Source organism: Euprymna scolopes, chromosome 35 (genome assembly GCF_053919585.1).
Source record: "Euprymna scolopes isolate OS-2025 chromosome 35, ASM5391958v1, whole genome shotgun sequence".
In the NCBI taxonomy this organism is placed as follows: Eukaryota; Metazoa; Mollusca; class Cephalopoda; order Sepiida; family Sepiolidae; genus Euprymna; species Euprymna scolopes.
This window is the reverse complement of record NC_136516.1, coordinates 30400113-30426714: the sequence shown is the minus strand read 5'-3', so window position 1 is coordinate 30426714 and position 26602 is coordinate 30400113. Positions and strand designations below refer to the sequence as shown.

The following is a 26602-nucleotide window of genomic DNA, read 5'->3' as shown; positions in this document are numbered from 1 at the left end:
AAAATCTTTTTAATTGGTTTTCGGCCAGAAGTTTGGGTGGCAAGGAGTCAAAGTTTAACGATTTTCCTTTGCCTAAATACTTGAAATTTTAGATGTAGTTTACTTGGACATGGATCTAACTTTTTAATTTGATTTTAGCCCAAAACATTACATTTTAAGAAGCCAAAATTGGGGTCAAAGTTTTAAAAAATTTGACCTCTCAGCCAATTTTTGGTCTAAACATTTGAAATTTTACATAAATTGTATTCAGACATGGGGCAAGCTTTTTAATCGGTTTTTGTCCAAAAATTTGGCTTCGAAGGGGTCAAAGTTCAAAAGATTTAACCATTGCAGTCTCTAGTAAACTATTCAGCAAATTTTGGGTCTAAACATTTGAAATTTTACATAAAGGGTATTCAGACATGCAGCAAGCTTTTTAATCAGTAAGACACTTTATCAAATCTTCAATACTAACGATTACTACGATACTATCCCATTGATTACTGTGATGCGCTCCCCAGCGCTCTCTGGCCTAAAACAGACGCGAATAACTTATAGAAAAATAAACGTCTTTATTCCTTTTTTCAATAAATGCTGCAACTACTAGAATCACTGTTCGCATATATCATGAGAAAACTATGTATACTATTTTAAAATAATTATTAGCAATTATTTTTATACCTGTAGACACTAGTTTTTTATTGCTTACCCAATCATCCGTGTAGGAAGTGATAATTACTGCTGGTCGGGAAATTCAAACCCAGTCACACAGTCACCCTTGACTCTGCAGGCTAGCAATCTACCTCCAGGCCACCGACAATCAACACAAGAATTGAGGGAAAATAAGTGCCTATAAATGACAATCCAGTAAATGCATACACAGTAAACAGCCAGAGAGTGTTCAATGACCAGAAGTCGGAATGTTGCATTTTCACTAAAGTTAATTGATTTTTCTTTTTAATTTCCTTAAGAGGGTTTAACTTTATTTTCGTAAAGAGTTTTTATGACTATAACATTTTAAAATGAAGATTAACAATTATTGTTATAACTACAGACACTAGTATTTCATGCTTACGCAATCATCAGTGTAGGAAGTGATAATTATTGCTGGTTTGGAGTTTTGATTTTTTTTTTTCTTCTTCCTTTGAAGATTGTAATGCTGGGTATGGGGCAGCCAAACCAGCTGCCAACATTGCCCCGCTTTTTTATTGAAACCAACCGAGAGCTGTTTTTAGTATCCTCGCTGTTCCCTTAAGTGCAATGTCAATTGTAGTAAGTGTTAGAAAGGATCCAGCAGCAACAACTACTGAAAAACTCCAAACGTGTTTTATATTTTTCCTTCACTTTGTTTGAACTCGTATTTTATTTTCCTTGCCCAACATTCAAACAACCCCAGTAACTTGGAGTAGAATTGGTATTGCTTATCCCCAAAATTTACTTCACATTAATCGCATTGCAGAAATGCTTAAACCAGAAACACAATTAATTAGAAGAAAAAGAATCTACAACAAACGAATGTCCTCTTGTTTTTAAATCTAAAAACGTTGTAAGACTCGTGCACAATGTTTTCCCACCCCCCAGGGATCCTATTACAGTTTCGATATCTTGCGTGTGTGTTTGTGTAAGCTGTAGTTTACTGTTAGAAAGAATCCTGCAGTAGCAACTATTAAATTTGTTATTTTTATATGGGATTATGCTATCTTTTTCAATTCCAGCAATAAAATAGAAACATTCCAAACGTATATCATTTAATTAATTGAATTTATTATCGAGATGAATATTGGTTATTGATTCATTTATTGCGGACTATTATCCTCATCTTTTTTAGTTGTTGTTCCACAATGTTTCGGCCAACTAATTCCTCTGGCCTTTGTCAAGTGGTAACCGTGACGCGATAGGAACTCCGAATCTCCTAACTGCATCCTCAGCAATTACTGCCATCCATATTTGTAGTCAAAATTTTAAGTGAACTGGATTAAGTGCAATTTTGAAATTAGATACTTGGTTTGTTGGTTGATATTAACGGCATGGCGGAAGTGCGCCGTGGGGGAAGGAACTGTTTAAAACTAAATATATTTTATTGAAATTTAAGCCATATGTATAAGATACTAATTCATAGAATTTCCAAAATGTCAGTTTCTTCTGACTTGAAGTGAGATAGGTCGGGAAGCAGTAAAAAATCTCACATTCACACGCATAATTAATATGATGTTATGAGAATAGTGAAAAATAGTAATATGCCTTATTCGATCCCGAGCAACGTTGGATCTTCCTTCTAGTATGTAACTAAACTTAACTGTTTAAAAGAATCGAGCAGCAACTGATGTTTACGTATTTACATAGAAATATATTTTTTCGAAAAAAAACTCCAAACGTGTTTTACATTATCCCTCGACTTTATCTGAAACCTGTTTCCTTCCACATCTAATAACGCCATTTAACAAATTGGAATACGCATTGTAGATTTACTTAATTGGTTAATTGAGTTATGTTCATTAGATGATTGATTTGTTACTTGACATTAACGGCATTGCGGAAATGCTTAAACCAGAAACAGGATTAACTGGAAACATGTATCCAAATTAACGCCCTATGTGTGAAAATATAAAAATGTTACCAAAAACACTCGACTAGCTACAACCACTATCAACAATTTCCCCCACACTTTATCTGTGCCTAAATCTAAACACAGATTTCATGAGCAAAGCTTCTTTCCTACAACTGCCCGGCTGTGAAACACTGTTCTGGGGGCCTGCCTCCTGGCCGACTACAATATTGTAGCCTTCAAATCCAATGCAAACAAGTTCTTGTTGAACCATCCTCTTAAATAATCAAATTCTACCCAACTTACACCCTTACTACATCACCACCTTACATTTATTAACTCTTATTTTCGAGTGGCCTTCAGGCCTTGATAAGTGGTGATTCCTTTGTGAAATTAAAAAAAAATTAGGAACCAAAGAAATTCTTACTCTCACTCTTTTATACCCTATATGAGTATTTTTAGATGATATTGTCTTCGGCTTAATTAGTAGAAAATTTTTTTTCGGTAGTGGGTGGGTTGGGTAACTTTAACAGTTATTCCACTGGTCCATGTACTGTTGATTGACAATCAGTTCTAGTTGACAGTCTTCTGGAGGTTGCAGGTTCGATCCTTACTACAGATGATAAGTAAGAAAAGAATAAAATTAACATTTCCATCCAATCATGGCTCGTAACCTTTAATTTAATCCATTGAGGTTGCATGCTTTCATTCTGTCAGCCATTAAGAAGTCTTAAGTAATTCATAATTGTATTCTTAGTATTACCCACACCGAGGATTGAACCTTTAACCTCCAGAAAAATGTCACTTAGAACTGAATTTTTTCTAGTATTTTATTATGTCACGGGTCCTTGGGGAAGACATTAGAGTTCAACAAGATTCACCTAAGGTTAAAGGTTACATCAGCCAAAACGCGGTGAGAATTATACTTAAGATGAAAAAAACTACTACTGCTACTGCACAGTTTGATGTTTTCTTCTTGCGTTACCATTAGCGTTGATAACCGATCTCCAAGCATTATGATCATAGTCCAGATGTTCTTTGACGTTTAGAGCATGGAGGTCAGCCTTGATATTGTCCAGCCATCCCTTCTTTAGCCGGCCGCAGTATTTGCCTCTGACATAAAAGAACATTCTGTCATCCATTCCCTTCACATGCACAAACCATCAGAATAATTTCTAAAGAGAGAATGCCAAGATCTTTTCTCAGATTGGCTATGTGCCCCTTGTCCATAGTTTTTGAAGAGCAGATCCATCTGACCATGGCGATGTCGTTTCTCACAAGTCTGTCCATATCAAAAGTGACAGTCCAAGTTTCGGAGGCATGAAGAATGAGGCCTTGAACACCAGCAATAAAAATCTGTCTACGGGATTTCATAGGTATGCCTTTGTTGGTCAGAATGGTAATGAATTCTCTGAACTTTATCCATGCGGATTGTCTTTTGGTTGTGATGGCATCTCCATTGTTGCTTACTATGTCTCCAAGATAGCAGAAGGTGAAGACAACTTCGGCAGATACGTCACCAATTGCAAAGTTGGTTTGATCAGGGGCAGAAGTAGGGTTTTTACAAGAGTCTCACTTTCTTTCCCTTCTCTCTCACTTTCTTTCCCTTCTCTCTCACTTTCTTTCCCCTCTCTCTCACTTTCTTTCCCTTCTCTCTCACTTTCTTTCCCCTCTCTCTCACTTTCTTTCCCTTCTCTCTCACTTTCTTTCCCTTCTCTCTCACTTTCTTTCTCTTCTCTCTCACTTTCTTTCCCTTCCCTCTCACTTTCTTTCCCCTCTCTCACACTTTCTTTCCCCTCTCTCACACTTTCTTTCCCTTCTCTCTCACTTTCTTTCCCTTCTCTCTCACTTTCTTTACCTTCTCTCTCACTTTCTTTCCCCTCTCTCTCACTTTCTTTCCCTTCTCTCTCACTTTCTTTCCCTTCTCTCTCACTTTCTTTCCCTTCTCTCTCACTTTCTTTCCCTTCTCTCTCACTTTCTTTCCCTTCTCTCTCACTTTCTTTCCCTTCTCTCTCACTTTCTTTCCCTTCTCTCTCACTTTCTTTCCCTTCTCTCTCACTTTCTTTCCCTTCTCTCTCACTTTCTTTCCCTTCTCTCACACTTTCTTTCCCCTCTCTCACACTTTCTTTCCCCTCTCTCACACTTTCTTTCCCCTCTCTCACACTTTCTTTCCCCTCTCTCACACTTTCTTTCCCTTCTCTCTCACACTTTCTTTCCCTTCTCTCTCACACTTTCTTTCCCTTCTCTCTCACACTTTCTTTCCCCTCTCTCACACTTTCTTTCCCCTCTCTCTCACTTTCTCTCCCCTCTCTCACTTTCTCTCCCCTCTCTCTCCTCTCTCTCGCACTTTCTCTCCCTTCTCTCTCTCTTTATCTTCCCTCTCTTTTTATTCTCTCCTTTTTTATCTTTCCCCTCTCTCTTTATCTTCACTCTTTTTCTTTACCTCTCCCCACTTCCTCTTTCCTCCCCTTTCTCTCTCTCTACTCATGTCATTTGCGCCTTCTCTCTCTACCCTTTCTCTTTATAGTCAACAATGGGTCAACCTGTCACTATCAAAATAAATCTGTTATTAAATTCGTTTGTGATGTTAGGGGTGACAATAGTAAATCGTTTTGAATATGGGGTTAAAAGCTCCTCCACGTTCGTCTATTTCTGACTAATCAAAAATAACAATCTGGATTACATGTTAAAATCTATAGAAAATACAATTTTTATTTTTATTCACAACACAACATAAATATTTGCCTTCTATGACTGCCAAAACAGATTTACTTTTGTAGTAAAAAAAGCTATTAATCACAAAAATACTATGTCGGTAGATAGGGGCAATGGTTGTATTTTATATATAAGAAAAAGCAACGCTTGTTTGGAATAAGAACAAAAAAAATCGAACTATTGAATCTCAATTATTACCAATGTTATATACACAGTTATGTCGAGATTAGTAAAGTATCCAGCAATTATGGAAAATGATGAAGTAAAAAAATGAATTATTAATGAAAATATTTTTCGAAATGAATTACAGATTTTACTTGAATAATAAACAGATGAGTTCTTATGATAGCAGAAGAGGTAACTGCAGTCTGTCTTGTTACAATTCTAAAATATTAATGGCGGATCAATGGATCGTGAAATTGTGACAGTACATGTTTTATGTAATAATATAGTGATATGTTACTAATTTCGACATGACAATTAATTAGATAACATTGCTTTTAGTTAAAATTGACATAAAAATAAAGTAGATAACATTGTTTTTTTTTTGTTTTTTTTTAGATAGGAATTCAATTTTTCGATTTTCGTTCTTATTCCGAAGATGCAGCAAAAAGAATTTAAAAATACTAATTGCTTGGATTTTTAAATCTGCCTGTCCTAATTTCTACATCAACACTATTTGTCTGTCCTGCCATTCTCAATTTAGCAATCGTCTTCCAGCACAGACGTTATCGGCTTTGTTACAATTTCGAGGAAGAAAAACAAAAACAACAACAACAAAAAAAAAACTAACCAACATTTTTTCTTTGAAAAATCGAGACTTAAATTTCAAAGACAAACAAAAATCAAAAAACAAAACACCTTTACCAAATAAATTCTTATCCTTTTTATGTTTATTAAAATGTTGAAGAAGAAAATGCAAAATTTATTTTGAAAGCTTGATTTTTTTTACGATGGAAGTGGGCGATGTTGGAATCGAATGGTTAATTTAATCATAATTGAAAATGACATAAAAAAAGATGAATTCCTATTTTCAATTCATGATTCAGCATTTCGGTAATTGTACAAAATTGGTTCTTCTCGGATTATGACTAAACCGGCATTGCCCGGGATTGAATGAAGAATCGAAATCCAATGTTCCTCTTTTCTCATCTCATAACACCAGATTACCATTTTATAATTTTTTTTTCTTAGATTTTCTAATGTTCAATTTTTGGGGTAGGGTTCAAGGATATATTCAGTATTAGTTGGGCAGAAAGTGATAGAAGTCAAGTGTGACGTTTTTTAATGGTAAACGACCTGGTCAGGCGATTTTGTTTACTATGTAGATTGTTTGAAACAACTGTAAATCCGATCATATGAATTATTATAAGACCATTTAAGAGTCTCTCACTCTCTCTATCTCTCTATCTATATATATTTCAAGGTTATATAGTTTTTAAAAAGTATAAATATAAAAATACAACATTCTTCTTCCACAAAGGGTAAAGATAATTCATAAGAACTCTTTCAAACATTGGTGCCAGAAATAAACGCTGTCCAAAGTACAAATTTCCAGGTTTTTTTTTTTGTTTTTTTTTTCAACGTCTTTCATTTTCATTTCGATACTTTTTTGTGAACCAGAGCGGAGGACCGCTTGAATTTAAAAAAAAAAAAAAGATTAAATACAAAAAACATCGTTTTCATGCTTAAAAAAAAACCATAGCCTTGAAATTACTATTCTAGAAGCATACATGGACTTTTTAACACACACACACACATCAATCATACCAGTTATCATAGGTGCCACAGGACTTATGAAGAAGAACCTGAAGTCCTACCTAACTAATATTCCTGGTGAACCAAGTGCAAAAGAGATTCAGACAATTGCACTTAAGGGAACAGCGAGGATACTAAAAAGAGCTCTCGGTTGGTTTCAATAAAAAAGCGGGGCAATGTTGGCAGCTGGTTTGGCTGTCCCATACCCAGCATTACAATCTTCAAAGGAAGAAAAAAAAAACAAAAACACACACACACACACACACTAGACTACCCGTGACCTGTTAGGTCAGTATATGTTATAGTTAGTTATGGAATAGTCAGTATACAGAATTAATGTATAAACGCACAAAAATTAAATGCATGCGCGAAAACAAAGGTGGCAACCAGTGAAAACAATATGCAATTTCATGTGCACAGAAAAATTGAATGCATGTGCGCATGAAAGCAAACATAGCGACCAGCACAAACAATACGGAATACACTGGATAATAAAGGTCTTAACATCATTGCCTTAGATTAAATGAAGAACTCTATTATATAAGAGGGGTGTAATCCGTTGAAAAAAATTAAAAAAAAAATACAAGGAGGGAGTGTTCATTGTACAGGTCCACCCTAGTTTTATTTATTTATTTATTTATTTATTTTTTTTTTTTAAATCCTTCAAAATATCAGGAAATAAATATTACTTAATTAATTATTATTTCCTGATATTTTGAGGGATTTAAAAAACAAAAACAAAAAAAAACTAAGGGGGACCTGTACAATGTTAAATATTACTTAATTAATAATTAACTATGAGACCTTTTCAAAGCAAATCTTTAACCCCCCCCCCACACACACACACAAACACACACGTTTTGAAGTGTTTCTACATATTTTTAAAATGTTTGGAACTGATGCCCCCGCCCCTACCCCATTTTCCCTTTCTGCCCCCCCCCCCCCTCCCGCTACCAAACTTGAAAAAAATGCTAACGATTACTGCCTCGCTACATCGCCAAGAAGTGGAGTCTCATGTTACGTTAATTTTATATAGAAAAGTGATCCCCAACGCTAAAATGTTATAATTTTAATGTTATATTTTATTTAGTTTTTAAAAAATTCCTTCAAAATTCCACATTTTGATCAAAATCCACCTTTTTTCTAAAAAATGAAAAGTTTGACTTTTGGCCATATTTTCTTTCTTTTTTTTTCCCCCTCTCTTGCTTTGTTTTTGTTTTTCCATTTTTTTCTCTCTTTTCCTCTTCCATCTTGCCATGCCTGCTATTTTTCCTTCTTATGACAGTTTTCTCTGGAAACTGAAAATGTTAATTTTCCTGTGAAGGCTAAGACTTCACATGATTTATGATGGTTGTAAGGGGAGTTTGATGACTTTTGCTTATTATAAAAGAATGACTTCCTGTCTCCTTCCCCTCCACACATGCTTAGTGTCTTTGATGATTTTGTTTTGGCACTACTGCCATCCCATCCCCGGTTGGACTATTCTTCTCAACTGCAGCTTCTGTTTCCATTCAACTTTTTTTTTTTTTTTTTTATATACTAAGGGAACACTGCTTGTCAAGGTCTAAAGGCCACTCGAGAGTAAGGGTTAATGAGTTTACTGCTAAGGGCTGCTCACATATGTGCTTTGGATAAACACTGAGATCAGTAGCATCAATAATAATTGAGATTGAGACAAAATGAAACAAGTTTAGTCTGCTGGTTAGGTTTCCTTTCGTTTAATTCTCTCTTCCAACAACAACAATAATAAAAAAAAAAGGTAAATGGCGTTGGGGAAATGATTCTGACTGTATTGATAAATAATTGGTCCGGCTGCTACCGGCATCTGCCTTTATTGATTCGCAGAATGCTGTCAAATTGGTGGAATAAGTATAACAAACATTGGTTAAATACAAATTCTACGATGGAAAGAAAGAAAAGAAAAGCTAACGTTATCGACTTTCCACTGCCGATGGCCAAATAGTAAAATACGCAAAGACAAGATAAATTTGAATACAAAAAATCTTACATCTCAAAGAAATAATTCGAAAAACAAGACCGGTTCCAATCTTAAACTTCGTTCATTCCGTCTGCACATTTATTGTTGAAAATGCTATTTCAAACTTAAGCATGGCAGACTGGCAAAAATTCTATTTTAAACTTAAGCATGACAGACAAGCAAACATTTTAATTCAAACTTAAGCACGACAGACTACCAAACATTTTATTTCAACCTTAAGCATGACAGGCTAGCAAAAATTCTATTTTAAACTTAAGCATGACAGACGAGCAAACATTTTATTTCAAACTTAAGCATGACAGACGAGCAAAAATTTTATTTTAAACTTAAGTATGATAAACTGATGAAAAATTCTGTTAAAAATATTTAAATTTTTGTCATTCTGTACGCTTATGTTTTAAACATTGTTTTTGTTGATTGGTTATGCTGTTTCAAACTTAAGTGTGACAGAAAAACAAAAATGCTATTTCACACTTAAGCATGACAGATCTTTTGAATAATTAGTGTTCAGCTATCTAACCAGATAAACTAGAACTAAAAGTTGGTATATAAGCAGACTTGGATGTTCAATTGCACTTGGATAGGAACTTCCATTACATAACGTCTTCATATATAGTACTAGCAGAATGACTCGATGTTGCCCGGGATTATATTTGGATGATCAACGAATGTTTCACACTCCCATATTTTATTGCCATTGAATTCAATGAAATCGTCCATTTTTCAATCAAATCAATTGATTGCCTGTTTGCGTTGAGGGCCCATCACAGTGAATCGAATGCAAAAGTCAAGTATCATACTTCAATTGTGCTCTAAACAGAAACATTAATTTCAAGCGCTCTCTTGTCATATCAAATAACCTACTGTTGATTTTATATGTTGCGCCTTTTGGCTTGTGTGGTAATAAAGCATGTATCTTCTGTCATCGGATTATTTCGATTATCGATACTTATCAAAGACATTCCAATACAAAACCTATCTAAGAACACTGTCAGGCACATAAAGTACATTCATCTGAAATGTCATAAAAATTGGCGTAGCTGTTTTTGAATCCATATGTTAGATATTGGCTGGGCAATTCTGAAAGTTGTGCTAGCCGACTATTATTATGATTATTCAAATGAAAATGTTTAGTCAGATAAAATATGTTTTAAAATAATCAAAATATTTAGAATAAATATTTATTTTCATTAATTTAGGAATGCAACTTAAAAATGTTCTCAAAACAATTTAGTTGACAACTTAGAATAATGACATGTAAAAACATCAAGTGATTGTTTTAGTGATGTAATGACGTCATTTAGAAGGGAAGATGGTTTTTTGAGGTACATGGAAATTAGTTGAGTCAGTCCGAGTCGAGAGAAGGACAGCGATGGTCTTCAGATCGTGATGACTCCAAGTAGTGGGAGTCAGCAATGGCGATAGTCAGAATCAGTGCCGCAACTTTCCGAAAGGGGGGAAAACACTCTGGAATAAAAATTTGCCGAAATTAAAACCCGAGGCTATGTCATTTCTTGGAGAATTTCCATTGCAGCTTTTCATCAAAGAAGACCAAAGATGGACCAGATATGTTCCTGATTGGCCAGATGTTGAAACCTTAAATAAGTTTTATTTATCCTTTGTGTTGTGAAGGCATTTATGTATATTCTTGTTACGTCATAAACTGTAATTAAATGCACATACACACACAATGAACTCTAGATGATCACAACGCTAGACTGTCATAGACGAACACACACACACACACACATATATATATATATACATGTAATATAGATGACTGTGACACGTAAATACAAACGTATATACACTCTCATACATTCTAACCATTAGAAGACACGCACATACATAATATATACCGTGACCTTCCCCCCGACATTATTACACATAGAGAACAAACTCACGCACGCACGCACACACACACACACACACACACGTACAAAGTTCTTTTTATATAATTGTAGAGAAGAGATTTTCATTTAAGCGAGAGTTTTCTTTCTCAGTTGGACACCAGTTGGTGGCCTGACGTTGGTGTCATTTTGATTGTACAGAACAATCAGAAATGCTGTTTCAAACATAAGCGTGATGGATGGATAAAAATGCTATTTTAAACTTGAGCATGACTGACAAACAGTTTCTTTCTAGAAATTCTTGGATGCTTATAAAAAAAATGATTTTATTGGAAATAAAATTCAAAAGAGTTTCAAATCTAATAGATCCCTACACTATCGGCCAATCTTCTTTATCCCATCGCCGCAATGTTGCATCCCTGTAACTGTATTACAAGAACTTAAATGAAGTGTGCTCTGATGAACTTGTAACACTTGTGCCCCCTCAACGTACATACTCCCGACCGACCTAAAAAACAGCAAAATCACACCCCTTCACTGTTGAGGTCCCGAAATGCCAGAAAGCCTTCTACTTTAATAGTTTCTTCTCTCAAATTGCTAGACTTTGGAATTTCTTCCCTGTTCCCTGTTTCCCTGACTGTACCGACATGCAGAACTTTAAATGTAATGTGAATAAATATTTTGTTGTTCAACTTCCAACAATTCACTATTAGATATAATTCGAAATAGTAGCCCATTTGCATTCAAATAGCAGTATGTCTTCTTTAGGGCAAAAAAAAAAATCCCAAGTCAAATCAAAATTTGGACACACATAGGAAAAATGTCATATGAGACGCAACATTTGAAATATTCAACCCAATTTTCATTTGAAAAATGTAATTTGCTTGAGCGCATTTTTGTGGCATTTAATCACATAACACTGAAGTCATTCAATTTCTCTTAGCTAGCGTCACAACCCAACGTTACCTCGGAATCAAAGTGATTCTTGTATATTAGTTAAAATCACAAACGCTTGTAATCCAAAGTTTCAACTCTTTGATTGCTCAGCTGAGAAAATTGAGTGTAGAGTCATCCTTCTTCTTCTATCTATTATATAAAAGCGAAAATGTGTGTGTGTGTGTGTGTGTGTGTGTGTGTGTGTGTGTGCACTTTTTGTGTATGTCCACAAAAGGCTTTTTTCGAGCAGGCGCTCGGTCGGGACACTCCTTGTTATAACTTTTTATATACTGTCTAAATCATAATATCTACAAGTTAAGAACGGGGATCGTGTCTATCTTTAATTTGCCTGACTATTACATGCTATTTTTTAGCTTTTTTTTTTTGCTCGCCACGTGTTTGTTTCGCTTTTCAGTATAAAAAAAACAAAACTGAATTATATCAGCAGTTCCCCGGCAAAACGATGGACGTTTAATCAATGTCGGTTTTTACCGTCATATCAGACAATTGCTTTCATTTGGACACTCACCTAATAAACGGGGTAGCTGGTTTTACCCAGCTCGTTGGGGAAACAAAACCAGACAAAGTTGAGTAAACAAACTCGAAAGAACTTTCCCGCAGTAAAAGGATTTGACCTCATTAAACATGCACTTTAAAACTGCGGAATAGCGTGATGTTTTACCTCAATTTGAATTCATTCACTTTGTAATCGCTATATTTAACGTCTTACATTGCTTCCGTTGCCATAGCGCATGTGTTTGGTGTCAGCATATTGGCCTCAAGGCTCCGGGTTCGAACCTACCTGCCTCCAACGCCCCCACCCCTTTTTTTCTTTTACACCTACAAAAGATCTTTTTTTCCATTTTTAAAATTGTTGGTTTTTGTTTTATTTTTTAAGAAGTTTTACATGTTTTGTTTTTTTTATATTTAAACAGAGTTAAGTTTCCTTTTTGTTCTGCTTTACCCCCCCCCCAAAAAAAAACACACACACCTACAAACACCCAGGCAACGCGGGGTACCCCTGCTAGTCTAATATATAAAAGGCAAAATGTGTGGGCGCGTTTGTGTATGTCCATGAAAAGCTTTTTTCGTTGGGCTTCTCGCGTCAGTTACATTCCGAGAGAAGTTTCCTTTTACTTCCTAGATTGTAAGATCTCCGATTTACAAACGGACATCGTTTCTATTTTTATTTTGATCGATTTTTAAAAAATTCCCTCATTTCCAGTGTTTGTTTGTCTTTCTCATATAAATAAAGCGAAACTTATCGAAGCAAAGGCATCCGCCTGGCCTTCCGGGCCCCAGGACGTTTTGAAGGTAATTAGGTTTGATCAATGTGAGGAAAACCCTTCATATCAGACAATTGCTATTTATTTGGACACTGTCAGAGTACCCACTTTCTGGGGGGAGCTCAACATTCCTCAACATCGTGGGAAACATAAATAAATCGGCAGAAAGTGGGAAGCTTAACCGGCCTCCAGCCAAACATTTATTTCTGCACGTGCGTGATTCTCAACTTAATTATGAACTCATTCATTTAACTATCTGCTATGGCATAATGGTTAGCGAGAAAGTTCGAGTTCGATCCCACTTTTCTCTCTCTTCCTTTTTAAAAAATTTTTTTATTTCGTCTTTTGTCACTCAGGCAGAAGTTAATTACCAACTATTTTTTTCATTCTTTTCCTCCTTTGCGGTACAAGCCCTCCCCGCCTTTTTTCTTTTTTAACACCTACAAACACCCATGCAATGCTGAGTACCCCTGCTAGTCTAATATATAAAAGGCATAAATTCAATCAGAGAAGCTTTTTCAGGTAAAGAATTAATCCAGTCACGATTAGCAGAATGTAGTATTCTATTTGTGCCAACAGAAAGTTTAAAGTGACATTTTATATATCTTATTAAAGCAATTCTGGCATCTGATTGGTCTGTTCTTATCACACATGGCTATAGATAGAATCACCCAGATCTTTTTGGTCATACCTTCCTAGCATGCCAAAAATATTGCAAATAGAATGTGGAGAAACAAAAATACAATATTAATTTATTTATTGCGGACTATTATCCTTATCTTTCTTAGTTTTTGTTTCCTGACGTTTCAGTTCCAGGTGAGAATTGTCTGAAGATAGCGGTTTCAATCTTTTACTCAAAGCCGACCAGAGGCTTACTTGGCCAAAAACATGGTGAGACGACAACAACTATGGAAGGCAGTAATTGCTGAGAATGCAGTTAGGAGATTTAGAGTTCCTATCCCATCGTGGTTACCACCTGACGAAGACCAGAGGAATAGTTGGGCGAAACGTTGTGAAACAACAACTAAGAAAGATGAGGATGAAAGTCCACAATAAATAAATTGATAAATAATACTCATCTCAATAATAAATTCCAATTAAATGATATAAAAATACAATATTTTGTTTATAATTCTGTGATGATCATAAAGTATAAAAACATGGCTTTGTTTCGATAACGGCTCATCAGACATTGATTAAGCAAGATTCCATGAATTTCAATTTCTTAAGAATCCTTAAGTTTAAGCTTTAAATGTTAGACATTTTTTAGGATCACAATCATGTAATGGATTTTGATCAGAATGGGAATAAGTATTCTAGATATGAGGTTTAGTATTTTGATGTTAAACTTCATAAAGGGATATAAAAGCGATACAAAATTTTAGAGAATTAATTTATCATACCCAGATGGATATTCTTCTAGCAAAACTATAAAAATAATCCGCACACATAAGCAACTCTGTCGGCTTGCAGGTTTGCTTTTTCATAATATGTCAAGTGTCAGATCATTGTGGCAGTTAATTTAGCCACGGGCTCAAAAATCTAAAAGAAGTTACTCGGAAATTCACTTCCCTTTTTCCCCCATTCTTGTTCTAACTGCTGATATAAGAACGTGCAGTCAGTCGTTGCTACATCCAAACCAGTTATGTGTGGTGCAGTCAGTTGTCTTTATACTACCAAACCAGTTATGTGTGGTGTAGTCAGTTGTCGTTATACTACCAAACCAGTTATGTGTGGTGTAGTCAGTTGTCTTTATACTACCAAACCAGTTCTGACAAGATACTTTTGAAACAACATGCAGTCAGTCTCATCTCTATCTCGACTAGTTTTGTTGACTCTTGAGACAAGATCTTTGCACATTTTGGTAAGCCCGCTTTTCATGCACTCAAGTATTTGACTCGTGTATATATTTTTGTGCAAATAAATCTGGTTATATTTTATAATTTTTTTTAGGTGTCATATTGGCTTGAAATATACAGTGGGAAAAATATCTAAACTGTAAATCTCAATCTTTGTGTCAAGACATAATCTTTTAATTCCTTTTGTATTTGCTCCAGTGTTGGTATCGACACAATTTTGCTGCTGATTTAAAAAAAAAAAAAAATGACTTGATTTAAAGTTTTTGTTGGAATAGATGACTGTGCTGTCAGCGTTGAATAATTAGCTGAAGTGTTGCACAATCTCTTCTTTGGGCGTTAAGGTTAGGGTTCCAAGTTTGGTATTTTTGAAAGTCATCTCCTCTTTTCGATTGACTAGCCTTAATTTAAACCTTCGCCACTTCCGGTTTGGTGATGGACGCAACGACAAAGATGTCATGTTTTCTTTTTCACGTTCTTTTCCTCCTTCGCTGTACGGGTTGGAGCCTGCCTGCTTTTTTTTTTTTTTTTTTTTTTTTTTTTTGCTCAACATACATCTCCAGACACCCGGGCAATGCCGGGCACCCAGGCTAGTATTATGCTTATACTCAAAACTCGAATGAAGATGCAAATGAAAAATAAACGCTCGTATTCTCTTGATAGAAAATGATACTTAAAACCTGAGACTTAAATGTAACTAAGAAAAAAAAAAAAAAATGAAATGTCTTGGGAGATTTGAATACAAGCTGCTTTGAAATATATATTTAAAAAAAAAAATTCATTTGCATCTTCTGAGTGTTACGTCTTTATTAAAGATCATCATTTAGATTCTAACGTTCTTTAATATTTACTGGTGCTGCCAGATGAGGCTGTCTGAAGATATTGGCTTCTTGAGATAAAATGCATCGAAATATATGTTTTTTTGTTTTTCTATTCCCTTATATGGCACAATCACGTTGACACGTTGCCAGATTACTGAAGTTAAACAATGATGAGCCTGGCCAGTAGCAGATGGGTGACTATTTGAGAAGGCTAGGCACTGTATCGTACCGAGTGATAGAAATTTCCAGGTTGGTATCTGGGGGTCATGTTTAACTCATGGGGAGGGGAGATACATTCTCGAATCAAGACAGAAAGCGACGGGAAAACTACTGTCTTTACTTCTCTTCCCGAGATTACCATGGCTCTACAATTTGGAGTGCTGTGGTCGCCGACGCTGTTAAAACATCAGGGCCGTTGCATGCATGCATTCCCTTTTATAAAATTTAATTATATTTTGCAAAACCAAAAACAAAAACAACAGCTCCCTCCTTTCTTTTTCCTTTTCCCTCTCTCCCTCCCTCACTTTCCGAATGGTTTCCTAACTTAAAATGTACCAAACATTAATACTATAACCTTTTTCCCCTCTCTCAATGCAAAACTCATACATGTCCTGCAGAGCAGGGAACAAAAACAACAAAATCCACTACAAGACAACCAAACCAAACCAAACACTACAAACTAGCGATTGAAGATAGAAAGAGCTTGAAGAATAAAAACCTTCAACAAAATAACTGAATGCCACTTGAATAACCCAAAGGGGTTAATTTGTTATACTGGATTCGGCATTAAATAATTTGAAAAAGGTTGATATTCCATAAAACAAAACGATCAAATCTTTTCTATTCATATGTACTTGACACGGAGGATGGGGGTAGAGAGAGAGAGAGAGATTATTAAGAAAAAATTAAAAATAAGAGCGTAATATTTATATATATGTTAAAGAAGATTATAACAACATCGGTACCATCGGTTTCAAATGAACTAGTGACACCAATGATCGCATCTCGTTGACTCTCCTCAGTCGTTGGGACAACTTTTTAATCTTTTGTAACAGTTTTGGTAGATGTTGTTTTTAATCAGATGCATGCATTTTCAGTTTGAAAAAATCCAAAAGACTTCTACTTTCATGGTCTGTACCTAGTTAGAACGAATAAGATGGCAATAATTTTTATACCACTTTACAAAGATGTAGATTTTAAAGTATCAACTTTAAGCTCTGTTGAGATTTCAATGATAGGCGAAATAAAGTTTCCATATTTTTAGCATCTTTAGAAATAACCCATCAGCCCCGACCCTACTAAACGTCCTGCTCTAATTAGTAGGTTTTTATTTCTTTTCTTAGTCATTTATATATTTTTAGATCGTGTATCTACAAATAATATATATATATATATATATACTAGCAGTTCAGCCCGGCTTTACTCGGGCACTATGTACTGTTCATAACTTTATGTGTATACGTATATATTAAAAAGTGTGAATATGTATGGTAATGCCTTTCTATATACTAGGCTTCCTTAACTACCATAGAGAAAAGTTGGTCGAATTTTTAAAAACTTTGACCCCGATTTTGACCCCTTAACATTTATTGTTTTGGGTTCAAATTAAATTAAAATGTTTGACCCATGTCCAAGTAACCTTAATCTAAAATTTCAAGTGTTTAGACTCAAAATTGGCGGAGGAGTTTGTTAGAGTCTGTAAAGGTCAACTATGTCAACTTTGACTTCTTGGCAGCCAAATTTTTGCCCAAAAACTGACTAAAAAGCTTGTTGCATATCTGAATGCCCTTTATGTAAAATTTCAAATGTTTAGACCAAAATTGGCTTAATAGTTTGCTAGAGACCAACAAAGGTAAAATCTTTTGAACTTTGACCCCTTCGAAGCCAAATTTTCAGCAAAATGATTAAAAAGTTTGCCCCATGTCTGGATACACTTTATGTAAAATTTAAAATGTTTAGACCAAAAATTGGCTGAATAATTTGGTAGAGACCACAGAGGTCAATTTTTTTAAAAACTTTGACCCCAATTATGACCCCTTAACATTTGTTTTGGGCTCAAATAAAATTATAAAGTTAGATCCATGTCCAAGTAACCTATATCTAAAATTTCAAGTGTTTAGACCCAAAATTGGCAGAAGAGTTTGGTAGAGTTTTAAAAGGTCAGATCATTGAACTTTGAACCCCTTGACAGGCAAATTTTTGTCCGAAAACTGATCAAAAAGATTTTCCAAAATCTCAATACCCCTATATCAAATCTCGAGTCTGTAGACCGAAAATTGAGTTATTTAGTAGGGAAATGTACACACACAAACACACACATTTCCGCTTATATATATATATATATATATATATATATATATATATATATTTATAATTATTTTTTTACTATAATAATTAAATACCTACAGACACTAGTGTTTCATCCTTTCGGGATTCTTCAGTGCAGGGTGTCACGATTACTACCAGTCGAACGATTCGAACCCCGCGACACGAGACATCTCTGGCTCGATTAGCGGAGGCCGTATCCATTCGGCTACCATTAATCGTGTGAAATAGCGTTGAATTTTAAACATTTTAATTTAAATGTTCATTACGTCAGACAGACAGTGATCAAATCGTTATACGATGATCTACGCATAAGAGCTAAATTGACCGACTTTTAATTCAACAGAAAGTGCTCAACAATAAGAAACGTATTTCTTAAAGGGGCTGTCATAATTATTTTTTTACTATAATAATTAAATACCTACAGACACTAGTGTTTCATCCTTTCGGGATTCTTCAGTGCAGGGTGTCACGATTACTACCAGTCGAACGATTCGAACCCCGCGACACGAGACATCTCTGGCTCGATTAGCGGAGGCCGTATCCATTCGGCTACCATTAATCGTGTGAAATAGCGTTGAATTTTAAACATTTTAATTTAAATGTTCATTACGTCAGACAGACAGTGATCAAATCGTTATACGATGATCTACGCATAAGAGCTAAATTGACCGACTTTTAATTCAACAGAAAGTGCTCAACAATAAGAAACGTATTTCTTAAAGGGGCTGTCATAATTATTTTTTTACTATAATAATTAAATACCTACAGACACTAGTGTTTCATCCTTTCGGGATTCTTCAGTGCAGGGTGTCACGATTACTACCAGTCGAACGATTCGAACCCCGCGACACGAGACATCTCTGGCTCGATTAGCGGAGGCCGTATCCATTCGGCTACCATTAATCGTGTGAAATAGCGTTGAATTTTAAACATTTTAATTTAAATGTTCATTACGTCAGACAGACAGTGATCAAATCGTTATACGATGATCTACGCATAAGAGCTAAATTGACCGACTTTTAATTCAACAGAAAGTGCTCAACAATAAGAAACGTATTTCTTAAAGGGGCTGTCATAATTATTTTTTTACTATAATAATTAAATACCTACAGACACTAGTGTTTCATCCTTTCGGGATTCTTCAGTGCAGGGTGTCACGATTACTACCAGTCGAACGATTCGAACCCCGCGACACGAGACATCTCTGGCTCGATTAGCGGAGGCCGTATCCATTCGGCTACCATTAATCGTATGAAATAGCGTTGAATTTTAAACATTTTAATTTAAATGTTCATTACGTCAGACAGACAGTGATCAAATCGTTATACGATGATCTACGCATAAGAGCTAAATTGACCGACTTTTAATTCAACAGAAAGTGCTCAACAATAAGAAACGTATTTCTTAAAGGGGCTGTCATAATTATTTTTTTACTATAATAATTAAATACCTACAGACACTAGTGTTTCATCCTTTCGGGATTCTTCAGTGCAGGGTGTCACGATTACTACCAGTCGAACGATTCGAACCCCGCGACACGAGACATCTCTGGCTCGATTAGCGGAGGCCGTATCCATTCGGCTACCATTAATCGTGTGAAATAGCGTTGAATTTTAAACATTTTAATTTAAATGTTCATTACGTCAGACAGACAGTGATCAAATCGTTATGCGATGATCTACGCATAAGAGCTAAATTGACCGACTTATATATATATATATATATATATATATATATATATATAAATGATCCAACGAATTACCTACGTAATTACCTATTATTAAGTAAAGGTTCATGTCATTGCTTATAAAGGGTTGCTTCTGTTTAGAGTGCCAGTGGATGCTGAAGTGCGTAATGAATTATGCGGGGAGATGTCTGTTCACATTACATTTAAATGTCTGCATGTTCATACAGCCAGGGAAGCAGGAAACAGAGAGGAAATTCCAAAGTTTAGCAGTTCTAAAGAAGAAACTATTAGAGTAGAAAGGTATTGAATTTTGCTGCCTGTCAGGTTGAAGGGGGACAAGTGCTAAGAGTTCCTTAGAGCATATTCCATTATAGTACTTGTAAAACAGGCATAGTGATGCAAAATTGCGGTGATGGAGCAGGAGTTGAGCTTAGTTGATAGCGTGGGACCTATTAGATTAGAGACTGTGTTTTGGACCCTATCTAAGAATGAGAGACTAGTGATAGATGCACCATCCCTAACGTAGCAACAAAACTCCATGTAGGGGCGAATATTGGCTTTGTAGAGATACAAGATTCTGTCAGTTGTGAGTAATTTTCTAGTATGGTAAAGGGAGCCTACATTCTTTGCAGCAACAATTACAATGTTACAAAAAAAAGATCATCCTCGCCTCTGCTAAATGCCTTTCTCTAATTGATGGGGTTTTTATCTCAACTCCTAATCATTTATTTTTAGTCCATACATTTTTTTTTTTTTTTACATGGAGGTTACCACTTATCAATGCTGGAAGCCACTCGGGGGTAAGGGTTATTGTGTGTACAGTAATCAATGGGATAGTGTTGTAGTAATCGTTAGTATTGGAGATTTGATATAGTGTCTTAAGGGGGCGGTTCATCAGGAATTTGTTTATGTTGGATTTGAAAACATCCAAGTTGTAGTCAGGTGGGAAACAGGCAAACGGAAAAGAGTTCCACAGGTGTGCACTTCTAAGAAAGAAGCTCTGTTCATAGAATCTACGTTTTGATTTAGGCACATATAAAGAGTGGGGAAAATTATTGACAGTGGTTTCAGCTAGATGGGTGTTTATCGTGAAAGACTGTCGAGGGGGGACCAGAGATTGGAGCTCAGATGAGCACTTGCCATGGAAATAACGATAAAACAGACAGGCTCGCAGTGTCTCTTCTGTGGGAGAGAGGTTGCAGGGAAGAGAAAAGGGTAACCCCCATTAAACCCGAAGTCTATTTTGTACTCTGTACAAGGCAGGATAGGCTGTTTTTAGCAGCTCCTGCCCAGATGTGGCAACAGTACTCCATCCTTGGACATACTTGGTTTTTATATAGATAGAGAATTGCATCAGTAGTGAGATATGTTCTGGAGCGGGAGAAGGATCCTACCATATTCCTAGCTTGATGTACGTGTTCCATTTCAGATCAGGAGTAAAGGTCAAACCCAAAAGCTTGTCAAAACATGGAGCCTCCCCAAGACAAGAGCCATCCATTTCAATTTATGCCAGATGGGGATAAGAGCACATATGATGTAAAGATAGGAACTTGGTTTTAGATGCATTAAAAGTAACCAGCCACCTCTTCCCCCACTGTACCACACACTCGATCAGAGGAGAGAGAATCTGAGAGAACTTTGTCATTTACGGCCTTTGATGTGTTGCCATAGATGGTCGTGTCATCAGCATAGATGTCAACGAATAATTTAAGCATGTGTTTTGGGAGATCATTGATGTAGATCAGGAAGAGAGTTGGGCCCAGGATGGACCCCTGAGGGACTCCAGCATTAATACTGTGGGCCTCTGATTTCTGCCCATCAACCACTACTCTTATGAGCCTATCAGAGAGAAATGATTTAATAATTGAGAAAACATTTCCAGTTATACCGTAGCTGGAAATCTTGTGAAGTAGGCCTTTATGCCGTACCTTATCAAAGGCCTTTGATATGTCAAGAGCAATTGCCCTAGAAAGGAAGCCTGAATTCTTAAATACAGGGCATACTGATGAGGTTTTCCAGGGTGTTGGGAAGCACTTAAGGCAACGCTTAAACAGTTTTATAAGTATGGGGGCAAGTTCTGGTTGAAGCTTTTTCAACACTATAATTGGAATGCCGTCAGGGCCGGTGCTTTACTGGAATCAAGGTTCTTGGTTAGCTTGGCCAACTCACGCACAGATATTTGTATGTTGCATAGTGTATGGGGAGTTGATGGCCTTCGTCGCATAGGGTAGAATTAGCCGCAAAGTTCTTGGCAAATAGTTTGGTCTTGTCTGATGCTAACGAGATGACCTCGGGTCCATTGATGATGGTTGGGATAGAACGCACGATTCTGTTCAAGATCCTGTTTGTTATTTGCCAAAATTAGTGGGAACCAAGCCGCTGCTCAGCTACTTTGGATTTAACGGACTAAGCATATAGCTCTCTTGCATTTTTTATTACTCTTTTACAGTTGTTGCTGGCAGTCCTGAAAGCAGCTTTAGTCTCAGTGCATCTATTACGTTGGTAGCTTTGGAAAAAGTGATTTCTGTGCACGATGGCAGCAGCACATTCTGGAGTGAACCATGGCTGGCTGTTAGGTTTTTGTTGGATGGTATGAATCGGTCTATGCCTACAATTAACCATTCGGTCAGGTCTGATACTATAGAGGACACATCGTTTTTAAACATGGAATGCAGAGGTAGATCAGATATGAATGTATGGAAGCTATCCCAGTCAGCCATAGAGTATCGATATACAGTATGGTGGAGAGGAACGTCTGAAGACTTATTACATTTCGTTTTTATCTTAACTGATACAACCAAGTGGTCGGAGGATCCTAGAGGAGATAGAACGGAACATGAACATAGCTCAGGGGAAGTTGTGAGAAAAAGGTCTAGAAGGCTTGCATATTGACCAGTAGTATCAGGCACACGAGTGGGTTTGTGAACAATCTGAGTGAAGTAATAGGCAATGGCGAAATCATGACAAAACCTCTCCTCATCATCGGTCTTATTTGAGTGGGTCAGCCATTCCACATAATGGACATTGAAGTTACCACAAATGTGAATGTTAGCCGAAGGATGAGCAGACAGGATATGCTCAATTTTCTCAGATATACAGATAGTAACCCTGCTGTTGTGGGGGCTGTAGAGGACAAATATAAATGCGGTGGTATAAGCAAGTAAACATCGATCATAAAAGAAAAAAAGATGAATTACCTACTTCTGATAAGTAAACGTTCACGTCACTGCTTGTCAAAAGTTGTTTACATTTGCAGTGCCAATGGTTGGATTTAGCTTGAGATAATCAGACTCCTATCAATGTAAAATAATATTCTTACCCACCCACATCTGGCCGATTCTAACTTTTTAGGGCAGTTTACCAATAACTCTAAGTCCAAGTGTCAAAGTTGTAAAAACCACTCGTAATCGCCTTTTAAAAATATCCCCCCCCCCTAAAAAATGCACAGAATGTATCTCCTATAGCAAAAAAATGGGGGGAGGGGGACTGATCCCTACTCTAAAATCTGAAATATTTTTTCTTCTTTCCGCCAAGTTTTTAAGGGTATTCACATGTGTAACAGTGCATATGAGTGTGTGGGGAAAATAGCAGCAGTAGCAGCAGAGCAGCGGAGGATGGCTGGCAAAGTTTGTTTTCAATAAAACTTTGAATGGCATTTCTCTAGTGAGTAACAAGTTTATAAAACATGAACTTTACTCTAGTTACTGAGGATTGTTATCTGTCAAGAAGCATCTCAAAATGCGTCAGCAACTAAAAATCCAATCATTTCATTTCCTTTTCTCTAACGATAAGGTTAATAACTCTTAATTTTCTTTTTCGTTTAATCACAAAAAGATTTAAAACGTAAAATAAGATTAAAAAAAAAAAAAAAAAAATCGCACAACGCTATTTCTAGCCCGTGGTGGCACCACTGATATCTTCCGATCCCCTGCTGCTAAAAAAAAAAAAAAAAATGGTATTGGCGAATTTTGCTGACGTCATTGTCGCCGTAGAGCAATAATTTTTACAAATCAGATCTGACATGCCCACTGGGTTTTGAGTTCTTCAAATTTTCCACAAAACCTAACCCTAACATCTTGTAATCTAGTATCGGCAGGTCGGCGACATTTAGACGAAATCTATCACCCGACCCTTGTCCCCGCCACCGCTTCGATTCCGATTATTTCTTATAGTTATTGGGAATCTCACACGCACACTCGTTTCCTCTCGTATCTTATTTTTCTCACATGCTCCCTTTCTCTTTATGACGCACTTTTTTTTTTTAAATCTCACACGCTCCCTCCCCCTTTCTCTCACACGCTCTTTCTCCCCCTTTCTCTCACACGCTCTTTCTCCCCCTTTCCCTCACACGCTCTTTCTCCCCCTTTCCCTCACACGCTCTTTCTCCCCTTTCTCTCAGACACTCTTTCTCCACCTTTCTCTAACACGCTCTTTCTCCCCTTTCTCTCACACGCTCTTTCTCCCCTTTCCCTCACACGCTACCTCCCCCTTTCTCTCACACGCTCTTTCTCCCCCTTTCTCTCACACGCTCTTTCTCCCCCTTTCTCTCACACGCTCTTTCTCCCCCTTTCTCTCACACGCTCTTTCTCCCCCTTTCCCTCACACGCTCTTTCTCCCCCTTTCCCTCACACGCTCTTTCTCCCCCTTTCCCTCACACGCTCTTTCTCCCCTTTCTCTCAGACACTCTTTCTCCCCCTTTCTCTAACACGCTCTTTCTCCCCTTTCTCTCACACGCTCTTTCTCCCCTTTCCCTCACACGCTCTTTCTCCCCCTTTCTCTCACACGCTCTTTCTCTCACACGCTCTTTCTCCCCTTTCTCTCACACACTCTTTCCCCCCTTTCTCTCTCTCGCACGCTCTTTCTCCCCTTTCTCTCTCTCGCACGCTCTTTCTCCCCTTTCTCTCTCTCGCACGCTATTTCTCCCCTTTCTCTCTCTCGCACGCTATTTCTCCCCTTTCTCTCTCTCGCACGCTATTTCTCCCCTTTCTCTCTCTCGCACGCTATTTCTCCCCTTTCTCTCTTTCGCACGCTATTTCTCCCCTTTCTCTCTCTCGCACGCTATTTCTCCCCTTTCTCTCTCTCGCACGCTATTTCTCCCCTTTCTCTCTCTCGCACGCTATTTCTCCCCTTTCTCTCTCTCGCACGCTATTTCTCCCCTTTCTCTCTCTCGCACGCTATTTCTCCCCTTTCTCTCTCTCGCACGCTATTTCTCCCCTTTCTCTCTCTCGCACGCTATTTCTCCCCTTTCTCTCTCTCGCACGCTATTTCTCCCCTTTCTCTCTCTCGCACGCTATTTCTCCCCTTTCTCTCTCTCGCACGCTATTTCTCCCCTTTCTCTCTCTCGCACGCTCTTTCTCCCCTTTCTCTCTCTCGCACTCTATTTCTCCCCTTTCTCTCTCACACGCTCTTTCTCCCCTTTCTCTCTCTCACACGCTCTTTCTCCCCTTTCTCTCTCTCACACGCTCTTTCTCGCCTTTCTTTTACACGCTCTCCCTTTCTCCCACACATCTTTCTTTCTGTCCCCTCCACTCACCCTTGTGTCTATCTGTGATATAAGATGATTTTAAAGGCCCCACACCCATCGTGGCTGCTAACTTCACCTCCTCCTCCACGATCGTTTCATTCATTCTCTTTACTTTCTTTTCTTGTTTTATAATTTCTCTATTTCATTACTCTCTCCCACCACCGAAGCTGGAGATGGGTCGGGGTGGGGGCACTGAGATCCTCCACTCACGATTTGTGTCTAACGAGCTGTCGTGACTGATTTTCACTCTCGCACATAAAAAAAAAGTGGGAACACGTACTTTACGCAAAACACGTGCGTTAACAACTAACGACATTGTCGCTGCGATACAGTAAAAAAATAAATCGACGTGTCGATAAACTAAGAAATTCGGATAAACGTACAAAAATGTAAAAAAGTAAATATCGAAGGAAACTACAATCAAACATTGACGACGCCGCAATTAAAAAATTGTTTATCTACAAGTGAAAACACTGTAAAACACTGGATTTTTTTTTATTTCACGATCAGGTATTTTATTTTTTATTTTCGTTTTGGTAGATAAAGAAAAAACAAACAAGGTAATTCTTCAGATTAAAAAGCGGAAAAACTTTATGTACTTACCTGATAGGTAAAAAAAAAAAAAAAGCATTTTTAACAAGCACCAACCAAAAGAAAAATAGATAAAAAAAAAAAAAAAAAATACAGTAAATAAATGTTACCAAAGGCAAGATAAGTTATTCTATTTACCTGGATAAGTGTTTTGTACGTGTTTTAACATTTTACAGCGTTTTTTGTTGTTCAAAATAAACCGCGTGTCCTCTCTATTCAGTTAAAACGAAAAATGAGTTTGTATTACTGTACTGTACACATAGATTCGAAAAAGTTGTCAAAAAACAAACATATAACAAATAAATGTTATCAAAGGCAAGATAAGTTACTTTTCTACCAAACTGGATATATTTTTCGTGTTTTTATTCAATGTAACATGTTTATTTAGCTCGAAAAGCATACAGTGTTTACCGATGTATTCGAAAATTCAAGATGGCGTCTGATTCTTTCTTTAACACGGTAAGTTTGGGAAAAGGTGTTATAAATAATAAACCGAATAGAATACTGTTAAAAACTCGCTCAATATATGTTACCGTGACATAGGTTGACATATATTCGGCGGGTTTTTAATAGTATTTTATATAGTTTATTATTTATAACACCTTTTCCCAAACTTACGGTGTTAAAGAGGGTGTGAGACGCCATCTTGAATTTTCGAATACATCGGTAAACACTGTATGTTTTTCGAGCTGAATAAATGTTACATTGAATAAAAACACAAAAAAAT

General features: G+C 36.7%; 1 protein-coding gene across 5 annotated transcripts in view; it reads left to right on the top strand.

Moving 5' to 3' along the window:
• Nucleotides 1–26602, top strand: part of LOC145259781 (uncharacterized) — a 353454-nt gene that overhangs the window by 207635 nt on the left and 119217 nt on the right. Inside the window, exon 1 of one of the 5 annotated variants that reach the window (XM_080117539.1) lies at nt 25156–25794. The exons of 3 other annotated variants lie outside the window; for them this stretch is intronic. The gene's annotated coding sequence lies outside the window, so the exon portion shown is untranslated. Of the gene's footprint in view, nt 1–25155; nt 25795–26602 lie in introns of those variants that run through there. One more of the 5 variants, XM_080117544.1, reaches the window with a different exon arrangement.